General features: G+C 44.1%; 1 long non-coding RNA gene across 1 annotated transcript; it reads right to left on the bottom strand.

The window, feature by feature from the left end:
* Positions 1 to 7,880: 7,880 nt before the first annotated feature.
* LOC119087522 lies at positions 7,881 to 11,225 on the bottom strand. Its single transcript, XR_005090986.1, has 2 exons — positions 11,000 to 11,225; positions 7,881 to 8,113 (listed from the first exon to the last, which is right to left on the bottom strand). It is a non-coding gene; the product is annotated as an uncharacterized LOC119087522 (long non-coding RNA).
* Between the last annotated feature and the right edge of the window lie 5,201 nt (positions 11,226 to 16,426).

The raw sequence follows: 16,426 nt of genomic DNA, 5'->3' as shown, positions 1-16,426 counted from the left end.
CTGTTAGCTGTAGAAGCAACCCCCAGGAATGTTATTCCAAGCACAAGCTGAACGAGTTCCTTTTCTCCTTGCTGTGACAAAATATCAGACGGAATGCAGTTGGAGGAAGGGAAGCTTTGTTTGTGGCCCACAGTCTGATGAGGTTCAGGCCATCAGAGCAGGGAAGTTCTGGTGGCCTGGGCATAGGACAGCTGGTCTTAGCTGCAGTCAGGAAGCAGAGAGTGTGGAATGCTGGAGCCCTGCTTGCTTCCTCTTATTCAGTTTAGGACCTTAGCTTGGGGTGATGCCACGTCAGTGAACCTAGTCTAGATAATCTCTCTTAGGCATGCCTCAAGGCTAACCTAGTCTAGATAATCTCTCCTAGGTGACTCTAGACCCTGTCAAGCTGACATTAACCACACATGCTTATTTTTTTAAATTCTTGCGTTGTATGATCCCACTCACATGAAATACATGGAGTAGGTAGATCCATAGAGACAAACACAGACTGATGGTTACTGGAGACTAAGGGGGAAGAAGTGGGGAGCAACTGCCTCTGGGGCATGAGGCTTGCTTTCAGACGAAAGGAAAAATTCAGAGCTAAACAGTGAGTGGTTTTATAACATGATGAATATATTAAACACCACCAGATGGTTCACTAAAAAATAGTTCATTTTGCCTGTAATCTCAATACTTGGGAGGCTGAGGCAGGAAGATCAGGAATTCAAAGTCATCCTCATTATCTTTAGCTACCTAGTGACTCTGAGGCCAGCCTGGGCTACAAGAGACTTTGTCTTCAAAAAAAAAAAATGTTAGACCTTCATATTGTCCTTTGGCCTCTACACTTGGACTGTGGCATGTGGGCCCCCTCCTTACATACACTAATACATAAATGTAATTTTTTTACGTGTTAAAGGAAATGAAAGAAGATTTTGTAGTGGCTAGGGGACCACAAGCTGAGCCACACAGGAAGGAGACAAAGAAACAGAATCTCTCCTAAAGCTTCTGGAGGGCTGTAACCTTGTGAGAATTCCCCAGCAATGCAAGTCTGAGTGTCCAGAGTACAAAGAAGGACCCTGAAAATGGGCTTGCCTAGTTTGCTCTTTAAAAATACCCCTACTGGCACCTGTCCAATGAGATGAACTCAAAATCGACACTAATCCCAAGGCTTGCCCAAAAGGCCATGATGCTGGGGACTATTTTTGGATTTTTCTGCATGGTTGTGATGGCAAATCTCTTGGGGCTTGCTGCATAGACCCCTTCCCTCCATTAGAACCATGGCGAGTCTACAGATCAATGCCTAGTCCCTGCTTGTTGAATCAGGCCCATGTCAGGTTGGCCATTGTATTTGTTCCTTTATTATATCAAATCAGCTTGCTTGGGCTTGCTGTGTCCAAGTTCCCTAACTGCTGGGGCTGGAGAGGTGCTCCCGTGGTTAAGGGTGTATACTGCTCTTGTAAAGGACCTAAGCTCAATTCCCAACACCCACGCTAGGTAGCTCACAATTACCTACAACTCCAATTTCAGGGGATCCAATGCCTCTGACCTCCAAGGGCACCATCACTCACATGCACAGACCCTGCCCCTCCCCTTCATACTACACACATACACATAACTAAAAGTAAAATATTTTTCAAAGCTCCCTGGAGCTGGAATGATGTCTCAACACTCACATGGCAGCTCACAACTGTCTGTAACTCCAGTTCCAAGGGCTCCAAAGCCCTGTTCTGTGCATGCATGTGGTGCACAGACATACAGGAAGAAATATACATATGCTAATAATAATAATAATAATAATAATAATAATAATAATAATAACGAGGAGGAAGTGGAGGAGGAGGACAAGGAGAAGGAGGAGAAGGAGAAGAAGAAATAACACTAAAGTTCCCCAACTGCAAGTCTTCACATACAGACATTTATTTCTACTTGGTTCCAGAGGTTGAAGTCCAAGATGAAAGTATCAGCAGGGCTGGCTCTTTCTGGGGCCTCTCTCCTTGGTTTACAGATAGGCATGTCCTCATCTGTCTTTACAGGGTCTTCCATTTGTGTATGTCTATGTCCCAACCACCTCTTCCCATAAGGACATCAGCCACATCAGATTTGAGTTCCCCTCAGTGAACTCATTTTAGCCTAACTACCTCTTTGTAGACCTTCACTCAGACAACAGTCAAAATCTGAGGTACTGGGGATAAGGACTTCAACATATGAACCTAGAGGAGACATGTTTTGGCCATAACAATGAAAATGTTGTGTTATTAACTCACCTACTGTATATGTTACATGTAATAGCAGGTTAGTGACTATCAGGTACTGTACTGGGAACAGATGCCCTGGCAAAGCAGACAGGGAGGTACCTGGAGCCTTACGGAGGAAAGGCTTCAGTTCTCCAATTCTCATTGCATATAAATGTGAATTTGAGTTTTTGCTAATATCTCTCTGACAGCACCTGCTGTCTCTGTAAAGTAGCAGGCAAAGTCACCTGCCGAAAGGGGGCATTGTGGTTGCTAGGATAGCCAGGACCTTGGTTGTCTGAAGGGACAATGCTGGAAGACTATGACCAGCTCTCACTACACTCAACAGCAGTCTTCCCTCATGGATGCTTGTCTGACCTCTGAAATCCAACCCATTTTGCTCGAACAGAACCATCCCTCAGGAGGCTGAGGAAAGATGATCATGAGTTCAAGACCAGCTACCTAGCAAGAACAAGATCCTGCCTCAAACAAAAACTGAACAAAACCAAACCGCATGCTTAGTAAGCCTCGGGATCTTAGATGCCAGTTGGCTCCCTCAGTCCAATGGGCTTGAGAACTTGTGTCCTGGAAGCTCAAGAAGTGAATACACTAGAAAGGCTTTGAAAAGGTCCACCCGGCTCTCAGAACTTCCCAAGTCGTGTGCATCCAGCCGCTCTCAACTTCTGAGCTGTTGACCAGGGGCTGGGAGTGTAGTTCGGAGGTAGAGCACCTACTTCACATGAGTGAGGCCCTGAGTTCAATTTTCAGCACCAAAAATGAGTAAATAAGAACTGCCCCTCCCTGTCAGCGTTTGGAAGCTGACACTGTGTGTATCACACTCACTGGGCTTCTGAGTACACTCAGCACTCGAATTTGGCTTTTTTTGCTTTTGTTTTGAAACAAGTCCTCACTATGTATCCCTGGCTGACCTGGAACTCACTATGTAGACCAGGATAGCCTCAAATTCGGGGAGATATATCTACCTCTGCCTCTGCCTCCCAAGTGCTGGGATTAAAGATGTGCCACCCCACTGGGTTTCAGATTCAGTTCTTAATCTCGCCTCTCATCCTCACTTTACCCCTCACTCAGCTTATATCATTTGTAGCTGCTTCTCAGACCTGAGTTCTTATCCTTCCCCTGGTGTTCAAGCTTAATGCTCTCCACTAGTTCCTTTGTAAAAATCTTCAAATCTGGCTTCAGTGATTTTGGTTACCACTTTAGTCAAATGCACCAGAACCATTGGGTAGCATTCATGAAATGCACTCCAGCCTCACTGGAGATTCAAACAAAGGATGGTTAAACTAAAACTATTAGGTGAGATCACAACCATGACAATTGTCTGTTGTGGGAGGAGGTGCACACGTGTGCACAGGTGCATGGGACCTTGTACACTCAGGCAAAGGCCAGAGAAGGATATCTTTCTACTGATGTCTTTCACTATTGCTCTTCATCTTATTTTTTAAACAGTCTCTCGCTGAATCTAAAGCAGTCATACCTGGGCTGGTTGTCCAGTTAGCTCCCAAGAGCAAACTGTCTCCATCCCCCAATGCTGGGGCTGTAGACTCAAGTGGCCACGCTCAGATTTTTATGTGGGTGCTGGAGATTGACTCAGATCTTGATGCTTGCACAGTAAGAGTTCTTACTCACTGAGACGCCTCCCCGTCCCAATTTTATATTTTTAAAAGTTTAATCCCTACAATTAAAAAAAATTCCAAAGTAGAAAGAAAAGGAAGAGAGAAGCAGAGGCAAAAAAGGAGAGAGAGAGAGGGAGGGAGGAGGGGCATGCTATAAAAGTAGTGAGAGAAAAATGGAAAATTCTATAGAGTAGGGAAGGGCATCTTGACTATGATGATTGATTTTTTGTCAACTTGAATGGGTTTGAAATCACCTAGGAGATACAGTTCTGGGTGTATCTTTGAGAACATTTCCAGAAAGATTTAACTGAGCAGGGAACATAGCCAGCACCATTCCATGGGAAAAAAAAAAAAAAAAAGGAAGAAGCCAGTTGGGCACCAGCATTTGTCTCTCTCTGCTTCCTGACTGTGGTCACAATGTGACCAGCTGCCTTATGTGACCCTGGCTAAAGCCTCTCTCATCATACCTTCCCCACCAAGATAGACTGAATCCTCAAACCATAACCCCAATACATTTCTCCTTTCTTTATGTTGCTTTTGTTAAGTATTTTGTCACAATAATGAGAAAAGAAAAAAAATGAACAAAAATGACACAAAAATTAAGCAACATTAAACGTTCATGGATTTGTCTTTGCTGTACTTTGGATCTAGAATGTTCCCCAAAGGGCCACATACTGTGGTGAACTTTGTGTATGCTTTAACAAACAAAGCTTGCCTGAAGATCAGCCACTAGTTCTTAGCTGAAAGGGACCTGAGCTCCTGTCTCCTCTGGCTTTATATTCCTTTTCTCTGCCCAGTCATATCACTTCCTGTCTCAACCTCCCTAGTGCTGGGATTAAAGGCATTTATTAAAAACACACAATTTAAAAAAAAGATCCCAACATGGAAGGGAGAGGTAGAAGCGAAGAGCTACTGGCTGAAGAACTATTGACAACTAGTAGCTGATGGGAGACACATAAAAACATAATCAAGAAAAAGCATAAAAAATTCACCTTCATTTACATAAATGCTAATTGAACCATGCTAGAACATCACTTTCACCTATCAGGTTAACAAGAATAAAGAATGTGCTAAGACAGTCTGGTGATGAGAGCACACCAGAAAACCTCTCATTCACTGTTACTATCACTGCAAACTCGTAAAACTTATGAAGAGCAATTTATTAGTAACTATCAAAATTATAATACATGGGCATTTTGTCCCATAAATTTAGTTTAAGAAATTTATTCAGAAAAAAAAAAAAAAGCTGGGCAGTGGTGGCGCACGTCTTTAATCCCAGCACTCAGGAGGCAGAGGAGGAGGATCTCTCTGTGAGTTTGAGGCTAGCCCGGTCTACAAAGTGAGTTCCAAGGCAGCCAGGACTGTTACACAGAGAAACCCTGTCTTGAAAAAAAAAATTTACTCCATGGAAATTCATTTAATTGTGAAATGACTAGGAATAAGTTAATTCATCTCAATGTTATTTGTCATCAAATATTCTAAAAATCTTCTTTAAAAATAAAAATTTTAAAGAACTACTTTGGGGTCATTGGGATGGCACAGTAGGTAAGCACACTGTGTGAACACGAGGTCTCCACTTTGGATCCCCAGAGCACACATAAAATTGGGTGTAGGAGTGGGGATCCCGGGCTTTGTGTTTGAAATCCCAAGGTGAGATGGGAGGTAGAACCAGGAGACTCCCCTAGAGCTCGCAGGCCTGCTAACCTGGCATTTTCAGCAGTTAACAACAAAAGACCCTACCTCCCTACCAGGACCAGACCCTTAAGGAGAACTGACCCACCTTCTCCCAATTGCTAATAGCTCCCCAGCTAGGGCTGGGACTTTGCACCCTGTCTCCCTTCCACGCTGGGACTTTGTTTGACTTAAGCTTGCACAGGTTTTGTTGGGTGCTGGCTCAAGCACTGTGAGTTCATCTGTGATGGACAACTATGCTCCAGCAGACGGTCCCTTTTCCAAGAGTACATTGACCAGCACAAACTGGACGGGGCAGGTTTAAAAAACTAGAGAGGACACAAAGTTGGGTGGCTATGGAAGTTAGATGTGGACCTGGAAGGAGTTAGATGAGGGGAGGAATATTTAAAATTCGTTGTATGAAATTGTGAAAGTATTAATTTTTTAAAATATTTAAGAAACCCTGTCTCAAACAAGGTGGAAGGTGAAGGCTGACACCAGAAGTTGTCTCTGACCACCACAGGTGCGCTGTAGCACTCATGCACGCGCGCGCGCACACACACACACACACACACACACACACACACACACACACACACATACACATCAGAGTAACAGTCCAGGAGGATCTCTCTGTGAGATTCTATTTCATTAAAATAACATTCAGCACAAGACTTACTCTTAATAAAAATATTAAGTGTACTGTATGTTATTGTTTTCTACAGGAGGGTGTTATGTTTAAAATAATGCAGAAAACAAATTCTTAGCAAAACCCCAAAGAAAGACTCCAGGAGTGAAACCTCCAAAGTGTGTAACATTGTAACTCTAGCCCTCCCTCCATGTGAGTCCTCAGAGCTCTTAAATTAATTCCTCCAGAAGCTGGATGGGGGTTAAGATAGCCTCGTCTCTCTGCCCTCTGCTGCCTTGACAAGTAAGCTGGTCCCCACACACAAGACCCTCACTGGTCCTCACTGCGCATGCGAGGCCCCAACTCTACGGACAAATAGGTAGCCGGGAAAACAGAGCCAGGCGGAGAGAAATGAAATCAGTGAAAAAGAATGCTCACACCCTCCACGCAGGTGCTTTTTCAGTCAAGCAAATGAGATTCAGGATTTTCTCAAAAAAAAAAAAAAAAAATCACATAAAACAAAATATTTACAGCCGGTGTGTTGCCTTGGAGTGGTTCTAAGAAAATATCAGAACTGGCTGTGGCTAGAACGAAAAACATTTTGCAGGCTTCTTGCCTGTAAAAACTGGTCATTTCAATCTCGTAAAGATGAAGAAACGCTTTTTTTTTTTTTTTAAAGACAACCTATTTTTTTAAATAGCCTTTTTTCCCTAAGTAGCTGTTTTTTTTTTTTTAAGTTTGCAACTAATTTGAAAGCTTTATTTAAATGTAAATTGGGTGGATGGATGTGGAAAGGTAAACTGATACACAGAAGATTAAAGATTATCGAGCGAAAGCCCTGGCCTGTATATTCAGTGCGTTCGAGAATGCTCGTTTGTCTGGTTTGCTCAGCTCCTCAGAAAGCAGTGGCTGAGAGTTGGCAGAAATAACAAAAGGGAAACTGTGAGACCGCCTGTCTGAAATCTGTTCTTTCTCGGTGGTTCTTTGGGCCAGGCCAGCTTCTTTTTGCCAGCGCTTCTCACATCAGCCACCCTGAGCATGAGGAATCTGCACATCTGGTCCTGTGCCAGCCAGCTCACTCTTGTAAGGCTGGGTGTCCTGCGGGTTGTCTGAGTGCATGGGGTTACAGAGGGTGGGGGTGACAATTCCGTACCCTTCCAACTAGTAGGTGATAAAAGAAGAAGAAAATCTAATATTCTGAAAAAGCGTCACTAGACAGTCCTGAAGAGACGTCCCTGTGTGGATAGCTAGCTTTGTTTGGTGAAACATATTCCCGGGAGGCTTTCTAAGAAATCACTGGTCTCAAATCACGTTATTAACAAGCCAGGCATTAGTTTGGGTTGTTTAAAAGATGGCTACTTTCCAATGAGCTAGAGACAGGATTGCTGCAATTTATGCAAATATCTACGGACAGTATTTGTTAAAATACTGTGGAATGATGTATGGAAAGTGTAGTAGTGTTCTGGGCAGTAGAGTGAACAAGTAGAGGACTTCACGATATAAGCACAACAGCACATTCTGTACAAAGTTTTCCAGATTGTAAAATGTTCTCCTCTTTGAACAGGAAGTTGAAACACACACACACACACACACACACACACACACTAAAAGTAAAGCAAATCTTAATTACTAACAGACAACCACTTTTTTGTCTTACTTCTGGAACAATCCACTCAATATTGGCAATGGGAATGTTGTACAATAAAAGTTGACAAACGCATCACAGCAATGCCTGGGTAACGTTAAAATACTCATTTGTAAAATACAGTACACCTGTCTCTTCCCTGCCATGGTGCCAGCTTCCCCTCAGGCGAACTGCACTGAGCCAGTCTCCTCAGAAGAACTCGGTTCCTTCACATCCTCTCAGGCAGGGAAACAAAGCCAAAGGCAGGTTGAGCTGAGGTCATTTGCTTGAAGACGCCAAAGCCAGGCAAAAAGTCAGAAAAGCAGATTCAAGGATGGGTGGAGGTCTGAAAATGAAAGCCAGATACACCAAGTTCAAACCAGGACAAGCCCCAAAACCAGGTCAATCTAAGAAAATTAGGCAGGGAATTCCTGAATGGGCGCTTCAAAGGTGGCTGTGATGGCTATTCCTGTCAACATGACTATGTCCAGAATTAAATGGAATCCAGAAATGGAGGGCACACCTGTGGGGGATTTTTTTTTTTTTTTTTTTTTTTTTTTTTTTTTTTGCTTGGTTTGAAGTGGCTGGATCTACTTCTAGCCTGCTCTTCTGAGGTAGGAAGACATTACCTTTGATCCAGATCTTTAAAAGACACACCTCTAATCTGGGTCTCACCTTCTTCCGGAAGCCCATATAAGGACATGGAAGATGGGAACTTTTGCTCTTCACCTGCATGGTCTCACGTTGCTAGCGCGTCTGTTCCTTCACTGGCAATAGACCAGCAGTTCTCAACCTGGTGTTGCCGACCCCTTTGGCAAACCTCTATCTCCAAAAACATTTACATTACGATTCATAACAGTAGCAAATGACAACTATGAAGTAGCAACAACAATAATTTTATGCTTGGAGGTCACAGCATTGTATAAAAGGGCCGAAGCATTAGGAAGGCTGAGAAACACTATATTAGAGCCTGCTTCTTTAGGACTCCAGCATATACTGAAGACCAGCGAAGACATCTAGCCTTGTAGACTGAGCAACTTCTGGATTCTTGGGCTTTCTGTTCACAGTCAGCCATTTCTGGGTTAGCTGGATCATAGTCTGTAAGCCATTCCAATAAATCCCCTTTCTATACATACAGTGAGCAATTCATTCTCCAAGTTCTGTTTCTCTGAAGAACCCTGACTAATGCCATAGCTTAGAAGCATATGAAGTTAGGTGTGGCCAAATCTGCACAGACATTCTGCATCACTCAGAACCTTTTCTGCAACAGGTTCCTGATAATTTTAAGGGAATATGACTTCAAAAATATGAGCAAAGGGACCCAAAGCAGCTAATAGAAGGAGAGCCAGTCATGCATGAATAGGTACTATCACTACATTCTCCCAAAGCAGGGGCTGCAAGAAACACCCACGCTTAAGAATGCCATCACTATTGTTAAAACAGCAAATTCCATTGATTAGAACCATAGCACTCTTGAAACACAAAGTAATGTGGTGTAGTACTCATATCCCAGTTCATTCGCTCAACTCTCTCTTGAGGGCTAGGCATGTAGCATAGCCAACAGAGTACTCGCCTACATGCACAAGACTGTGAATTCAATCCCCTGAACCATATGAAATAGGCACGGTGGTACATACCTGTAATGCCAGCCCTGAAGACAAGTAGATCAGAAGTTCAAGGTCATCTTTGGCTGTGCGTGGAGTTAAAATAATATGTATGTATTGAGCCGGGTGTAGTGGTGTATACCTGTAATACTATCGCTCAGATGGCAGAGACAAGAGGATTCAGAGGTTTTAGTACAGCCTGAGCTACAGAGCAGGATCCTGTCTTTTAACAAACAAACAAAAAACCTAGTAATGAACACTATACTGAAAGGTGGGGATAAAATGTTAAACAAAATACAAACAAAAACATTTAAAGTTAAACAAAATGGGGCTGGAGAGATGGCTCAGCAGTTAAGAGCACTGGCTGCTCTTCCAGAGGACCCGGGTTCAGTTCCCAGCATTCATACAGTGACTCACAACTGTCTGCAACTCCAGTTCTAAAGGATCCAGTGCCCTCTTCTGGCCTCAGACACTGTACACACATGGCACACAGACATACTTACAGGCAAAACACCCATACACATAAAATAAAATTTAAAAAATGCAAAAAAATAAATAAATAAATAAAGTAAAGGAAATCCAGTCAATGTTCTTACAGAATTCACAAGGAAAAAGACAATTCTGGTTCACTGTTATATGGACACTGGATGGAGAAATCATGGTGTGTTAAGATGGTGGAAAACCTTCAAAGATGAACTCTAGGCGGAGAGCTGAGGCCCCCAAATATCCACACTGCAAGGATAAACCAGTTGCGTGGTTTTAAAACAATAAGGCACAAACTACTGATGCACCTCTAAGTCCCTTCCAAACATGCTTCTAAAGAACATTTACATACATGCTCTGCACTGAAGTGCTTGGGGAGCTTTTTGTTTGCTTGCGGTGGCGCTGGGATTGAATCGAGACTCTCACACCACCGAGCCACATACCCGGCCTCTTTATTTCCTCCCATAAACCAATTCCAACGGCCTGAGTACAACAGGATTAGGTTTATCACAGCAACAACTTCCCCTCTGATAGCAGTTCCTGTCTTAGTGTCCTCTCGTGTTGCTGTGATAAACACCCTGAGAAAAGCAACTGAAGAGAGAAAGGGCTTATTTCAGCTGACGGTTCAAGGTACAGTCCATCATGGCAAGGAGGTCACCGCAGCAGGGGCTTGGAGGATCTGGTCACAGCACAAGCGTAGTTAGAATGACAACGTTTGCATCTGCCCAGTTCCCTCAGTGCCTCAGCGCTCTTAGCAGGGTCCAAGGTGGTGCTTCTTCCTAACGCTGTGACCCTTTAATACAGTCCCTCATGCTGTGGTGACCCCCAGCCATAAAATTATTTTGTTGCTACGTCGTAACTGTATATTTGCTACTGCTGTGAATTGTAACATAAATATCTGATATGCGGGATATCTGATATGGGACCCTGTGGGGGTCAAGTCCCACAGGTTAAGAAGCTATGATCTAAGGGGTTTTACCCACCACAGTACAGTCTCAGACAACAAAGCAGAACCAAAGCCAAAGGACACACTTCATAGAAAGATGCTGTACCAACAGATGCCTACCAATCGCACCAAAAAGCCGTTTCCTTGAGGAGCAATGGAGCCCTGTTAAAGACGTGGCTCAGCTCTCCATGGGGCTCACCATGAGGACTGAGTGAAATCCGTGCAGTAAAAGATCTCAAACACAAGCTGTTCTGTCACTATCTTCTCAGTAGGTGGTTCCTGGGGTCAAGAATGGAAAAAGTCCACTTGCTGTCACCTCCAGTCACACAGCAGGGGAATGTGGACTTCCTTCTCCACAACTTCATCACTATCAATGCCCAGGTCCCTACTTCAGATGTGGAGGCACTTCCTTCTATAGACCCAATGCTCCCCGCCCCATGGAGCTCTAAGCTATCACTGCTGCCAGTGACCTCACTAAGAGGCCAGCAGATAAGGAAGGCAGCCAAACTCCATTGTCTCTGATTATCAGTAGGAAGTAAGTGGGTAGGTCTGGTGCTAGAGATATGTGGCCTGCTTGGCGGTCAGATGACCCACTGATATATCCCTGATACCCCCATGCCATTTTAGAAATGAATGGACAAGAATAGACACGGGCTGAGATCAAAGTATCTGGAAGCTAATATCCTTCAGGTGAGTGGGGGTCGAATTACTGAATTAGTGAAGGCTCACAGGTCAGCAGGAATGCTAACCAGGGGAAAGAAATCCAGCATGAATAGTAAAGAATGAAAGCAACTGCTAGAAATAACCTTAAGGTCAGTTATGCCAGCAGGAGGCTATCCTGTGTACTTCTCCCAAACACCACCAACCGGAATCCTACACACTTACTGTAAGAAGAAGCTGGAGTTGAGCGGCTCAAAGGGCTGACTATAACGTACTGTGGTATTCTCGGTTCTCTCTTCAGGACAAATGTGGCTCCCTCTAGCTACTGGAAATACTGGCTGCAGAGAGCTCGCAACCATGCTCCTCTATGGAAATTACTGTCAGCCATAGGAAAACACCATCTTTAAAACCTAAAAGCCCATCATTCCAATAAACTAAAAGAGCCCCCTTTCAACTGTATTTCTGAATAGACTTCTCAAAATTATCAGTGAACTGAGGACACTAACTATGGTGGGTTATGCTGGGAGTAGGGACCCAGGCTTGAATAAAAAAGCCACATGGGCAATTGTTTGCTTTTTTTTTTTTTTTTTTTTTTTTTTTAGTTTAAAAAAATTATGTGTGGGTGTTTTGCTTGCATGTGTGGTTGCACACCATGTGTGTGCAGTACCTCAGGTGGCCAGAAGAGGGTGTCAGACCCACCAGGAACTGCAGTTACAAACCTTTGTGAGCTGCTGTGTAGGTGCTGAGTATCAAGGCCCTGTGCTTTGGAAGAACAGTGAGTGCTCTTCACAACTGAGCCACCTCTCCAGCCCCTTGTTAGCAACTTTTTAATACACCTCTGCAGTTCACTTCATCTTGGCCTCAAGCCAAGATGTTTGCCCACCTCTCCCTTCCCCTCCTCATACACAAATCACTTTTTAAGAGTTTGACCCTGGTCTTACTTATTTGATCTTGAACCTCACAGTTTCTGAAGTTCGAAAACTTGCATTCTTGCTGAGTCTACCAAAGCCTTTCTTCTCAGGAGTTAAACATGAGGTTTAGCCTAGGGTCCTCCTCCCTTGCTGGCAGAGAGGATTTTAGATGACAGAGATAAGAGGCCCAGCATACCTACCAGCTGTGGCAGCGTCTCTCTCCAAAGCCCTTGTGCGCTCCAGTCCCACAGGTGCATGCCCTGAGGTCTTAAAGTTACAGCACTTGACATTCTCAGAATAACTTAACAGCTTACTCAACTCGAGAGAGTCCATCTACTGACACAGCATAGGGAACTAAATGCCCTAACCTCAGAAAGACAATCATTCGAAAGGTAGAGCCCATTCTATCTTTGGAGTCTGTTACAATTCCCTTATCTTTGAGTTAAGTCATTTAATTAGCTGGAATCCAATCAGCTTAATTTGTATAGTAGAGACACAAAATAATCACTTATATGATTGCTTAGAGCCTGAATTGAAAGCCTAACTCTGCTCCTTTTGAACTACGATTAATTTGTTGTGAAATGTGAGTGCATTTTGAGGACATCAAAACACATTAGAGGTTGGGAGATGAATAGTGCAGTTGCAGTGAGGTATGCCAGGGGGCGCTATGGCACCGGGCTATGGTTGGCTTTTAAGGTTTGATTCTGGACAAAATTTTGAATGGCGTTAGCCCAGATGTTTCATCACTTCTTGGACCTAACGCTCTTACCATTACCGCCCTTCTTCTGGGTCACACTAGAAAGATGAGGTGGGATCCATAAAGCCCTTATCAATGGCAAGAAAGGGGCCTCTTGAGGTTCCCTCATCCTGTCTTGAAAGTCTTTAAAGCATGAAACTACTATACATAAACTGGAGAAAGAAGATATCACAGAGGGATTTCACACAGGTGTTAGCAGCAACAGAGGCTAAGCCTAGGCCATGTGGGAAGTCTGATCATGAGCACACAAGTGAGGAAAAACCCAGAACCACTGTGGAACTGGCCGACTCTCTGAGAACTTGGACACTGTGGCTGTCCAAGCAGCTGGACAGAAGTTCATTTCTTCATTTGCTTCTGTTTTGCCCTCTCCATCTCCACCTCAGGTCACCATCTCCTGCCCTCTTTGTCTCTTCGCTTCCTGACAGATTTGTGTCTTCTCAAAGGAAGGCATGGGCCGTGGAATGACAGAGCTGGAAAGGGGACCCCAGAGGCTTTCCGTCCTGCTGAGTGACAGCAACGTGTCTGGAGGGCACAGTGGCTCGCCTTGCACCTGGAATATCACCCCTTCATTCTGCCTCTCACAAGAAGGAGCTTTGGAGAGGAAGACAATGCTAAGACGACTTGGTGCCCTGTCAGGAGAGAAAAAGAAATAAATGGCTTACAAAAGAAAGATGAGGGTGAGGGAAGAAAATAGAGAAAAAGAAAGGGAGAACATGGGATGGGCAGAGGGGGTGAGGTAGAGAATGCCTGAGCTGTGGGGATACCACCATCCTATAAGCTCTGTGAAACAGAGCCTTTGTGATTTCATTTACCCCGGAGAAATTCATCCACAAAAGACTCAAAACAATTACACCCAGAAAAACTTTTTGTGTAGATTTAAAAGTTGGAAACAGACCAGATATACTTCAAAAGGAGAAAGGATAAATAAAAGTATGACTTCTCAGTCCCGTGAAAGGCCAGTCAGCAATACATTAAACCTATGAACATAGAGGAACCTCACAGACGTTATGCTGAGTGGGGGGAAAACAGATGTAAAGAGTATACTGTGGGCTGGGGACAAGGCTCAGTGCACAAAGAGCTTGCTGGGCAAGCGTGAGGATCCGAGTTCAAATCCCCATAACTTATGGGAAAGCCAGAAGTGACGGCATTCTCTATAAACCCGGAGTTTGTGGCAGTGTCCAGAGAGAGGCAGACCCAGCCATTTGCTGGCCGGCCAGCCTAGCCAAACTCCAGGTTAATTAAGAGACAATATCTCAAGAAATAAGGTAGTGGGCAACAGAGGAAGACAAATTAAACCAATCTGTGGTATGGCGGGCATCGACAGAATAGTCACTGCCTGAGTAAAAGGCAGGAGGGAGCTGCTGGAAGTACAGAGACTAAGTAGGGGAGGTAGGAGGGAGACTTCTCAGAGGTTGCTGATGTTCAAGGGCTCGATGAGGGCATGTTACAATCTGACAGAGTTTGTCTGTCAGAATTAGAAAAATACAGTTAAGATCGCTAACATTTCATTGTCTCTAAATTTTAGCTCAAACTGGAGAGAGGGGAGATAGAGAGACTCGGATGTTTAGAGCCCATGCAACTTGCACTGGCAGGTGTCCAAAACATGAAAATATAAGGTGTAGAGACAAATGACGTCCAATGAAGCCAAGATAGGGATCTCCACCCGACCCAGTCTAGGTGGTGGGCATATGGGCGATCACTGTAATATTCTCAAGTTTTCTGCACGTTTGAAATGTTTCATTCAAAGTCCTTAAAGAAAAAGTCACTAAAGGACATGGCATACAGAAAGAAGATTGAAATGCAGTGCAGGAGAATATGTAACTAAAAGAGTCCCCTTCAATGGGCGTGGGGGGTCATCGAGGACAGGGAGGGGTGGGACGTTGGAACGTCACATCTCTGTGCTGGATTTTGTTGCATACTGCCCTCACTGTAAGTCTTTTACAGACACACACAGGCACTGTCCAGAGGAAATGCCAGCCAGTGTGTCCAGCCTCCATGGTGCTTCCTCCCGTGCTTTTGGATTATTTCCTTCCTTCCTTCCTTCGTCTGCCTCTCTCATATATAGCCTAATGTGTGAGTAGTTCAACCTCAGGTTTTTGTTTTGTTAGTCAATCATCATATCCCTGCATCACTGACTTTTTCAAATGACACACAACTTCATCAGTCTCTGCTCCAGTCAGATCCCAAGTTCATAGACTAGTGCAGGATTAACTCGGAGTGCAGATGGCAACCCCAGATGACCAGTGTGGAGGTTTGACGGCAGAATTACTTTGTGGTTTAGAGCCCTGGAGCACAAGGCTTTCAGTATTAAAACTGGGATGAATCAGAGCTTCAGTCCTTTTTTATTACTGTAAGAAAACACTAGAAGCAGAATATTTCATAAAGAGAAAGATTGTATGGGTTTGGTTGGTTGGTTTGGTGTTTTTCTACGATTTTTTTTTTTTAATGTGTATGAGTGCTTTGCCTTCATGTATGTCGGGTCACCACATGCCTGCCTGCTGGCCAAAGAGGCAGAAGGGGGCATCAGATCTCCTGGAACTGAAGTTACAAATGTCTGTGAACCAACATGCAGGTGCTGGGAATCAAACCTGGGTCCTCTTCAAGAGCAACAAGGGCTGTTAACCACTGAATCGTCTCTCTAGCCCAGAAAAAGATTATTTTAGTGCACAGTTCTGGAAATGAAGTCTTAAGGACTGCATATGGTAATGGCTTTCTTCTGGTAGAGCCCTAGGTGCTGCAGATCATCCCATTGGCATTGCATAGGAAGACCACATATGTGTCCTCTGGTCTCTCTCCCTCTTCTTACAAAGCTACTAAATTTAATTATGGCATCTCCACCCTGGCGACATTATCTAGTCAATTACCCCCAAGAAGCCCCACCTCTAAACACCATAGTTAGGTTAAGTTTCCACCCACTTAATACCTCACTACAAGGATTAGACCCAGCACAAAGACCCTTGGGACTCACACTCCAAGCACACAGACCACGGCTGTCAGTCACCTTGATACCACCCCACCCCTGGCATCTCAGGTTCACGAGAGTCCAAGGGAATCAACTAAACAGATTTCATGTTTCCTTCAACATAACATTTTTTTATCTATAAATATAAGATAATGTTTAAATCAATTTTTCTGATTTAAAAAAAAATGCCATGAGGGGCTAGAGAGATTGCTGAGTGGTTAAGAGTACTTACTGTTCTTGCAGAGGACCCAGTTCAGCTCACAGCACCGGTATGGTGGTTCATAGCCTGGCACAACTCCAGTTCCAGGTAACCTAACACCCTCTTCTGGCCTGAAC

The sequence above is a fragment of the Peromyscus leucopus genome, chromosome 3 (genome assembly GCF_004664715.2).
Source record: "Peromyscus leucopus breed LL Stock chromosome 3, UCI_PerLeu_2.1, whole genome shotgun sequence".
In the NCBI taxonomy this organism is placed as follows: Eukaryota; Metazoa; Chordata; class Mammalia; order Rodentia; family Cricetidae; genus Peromyscus; species Peromyscus leucopus.
Note: the sequence above shows the minus strand (reverse complement) of the source record. Positions and strands in the feature narration are given on the sequence as shown.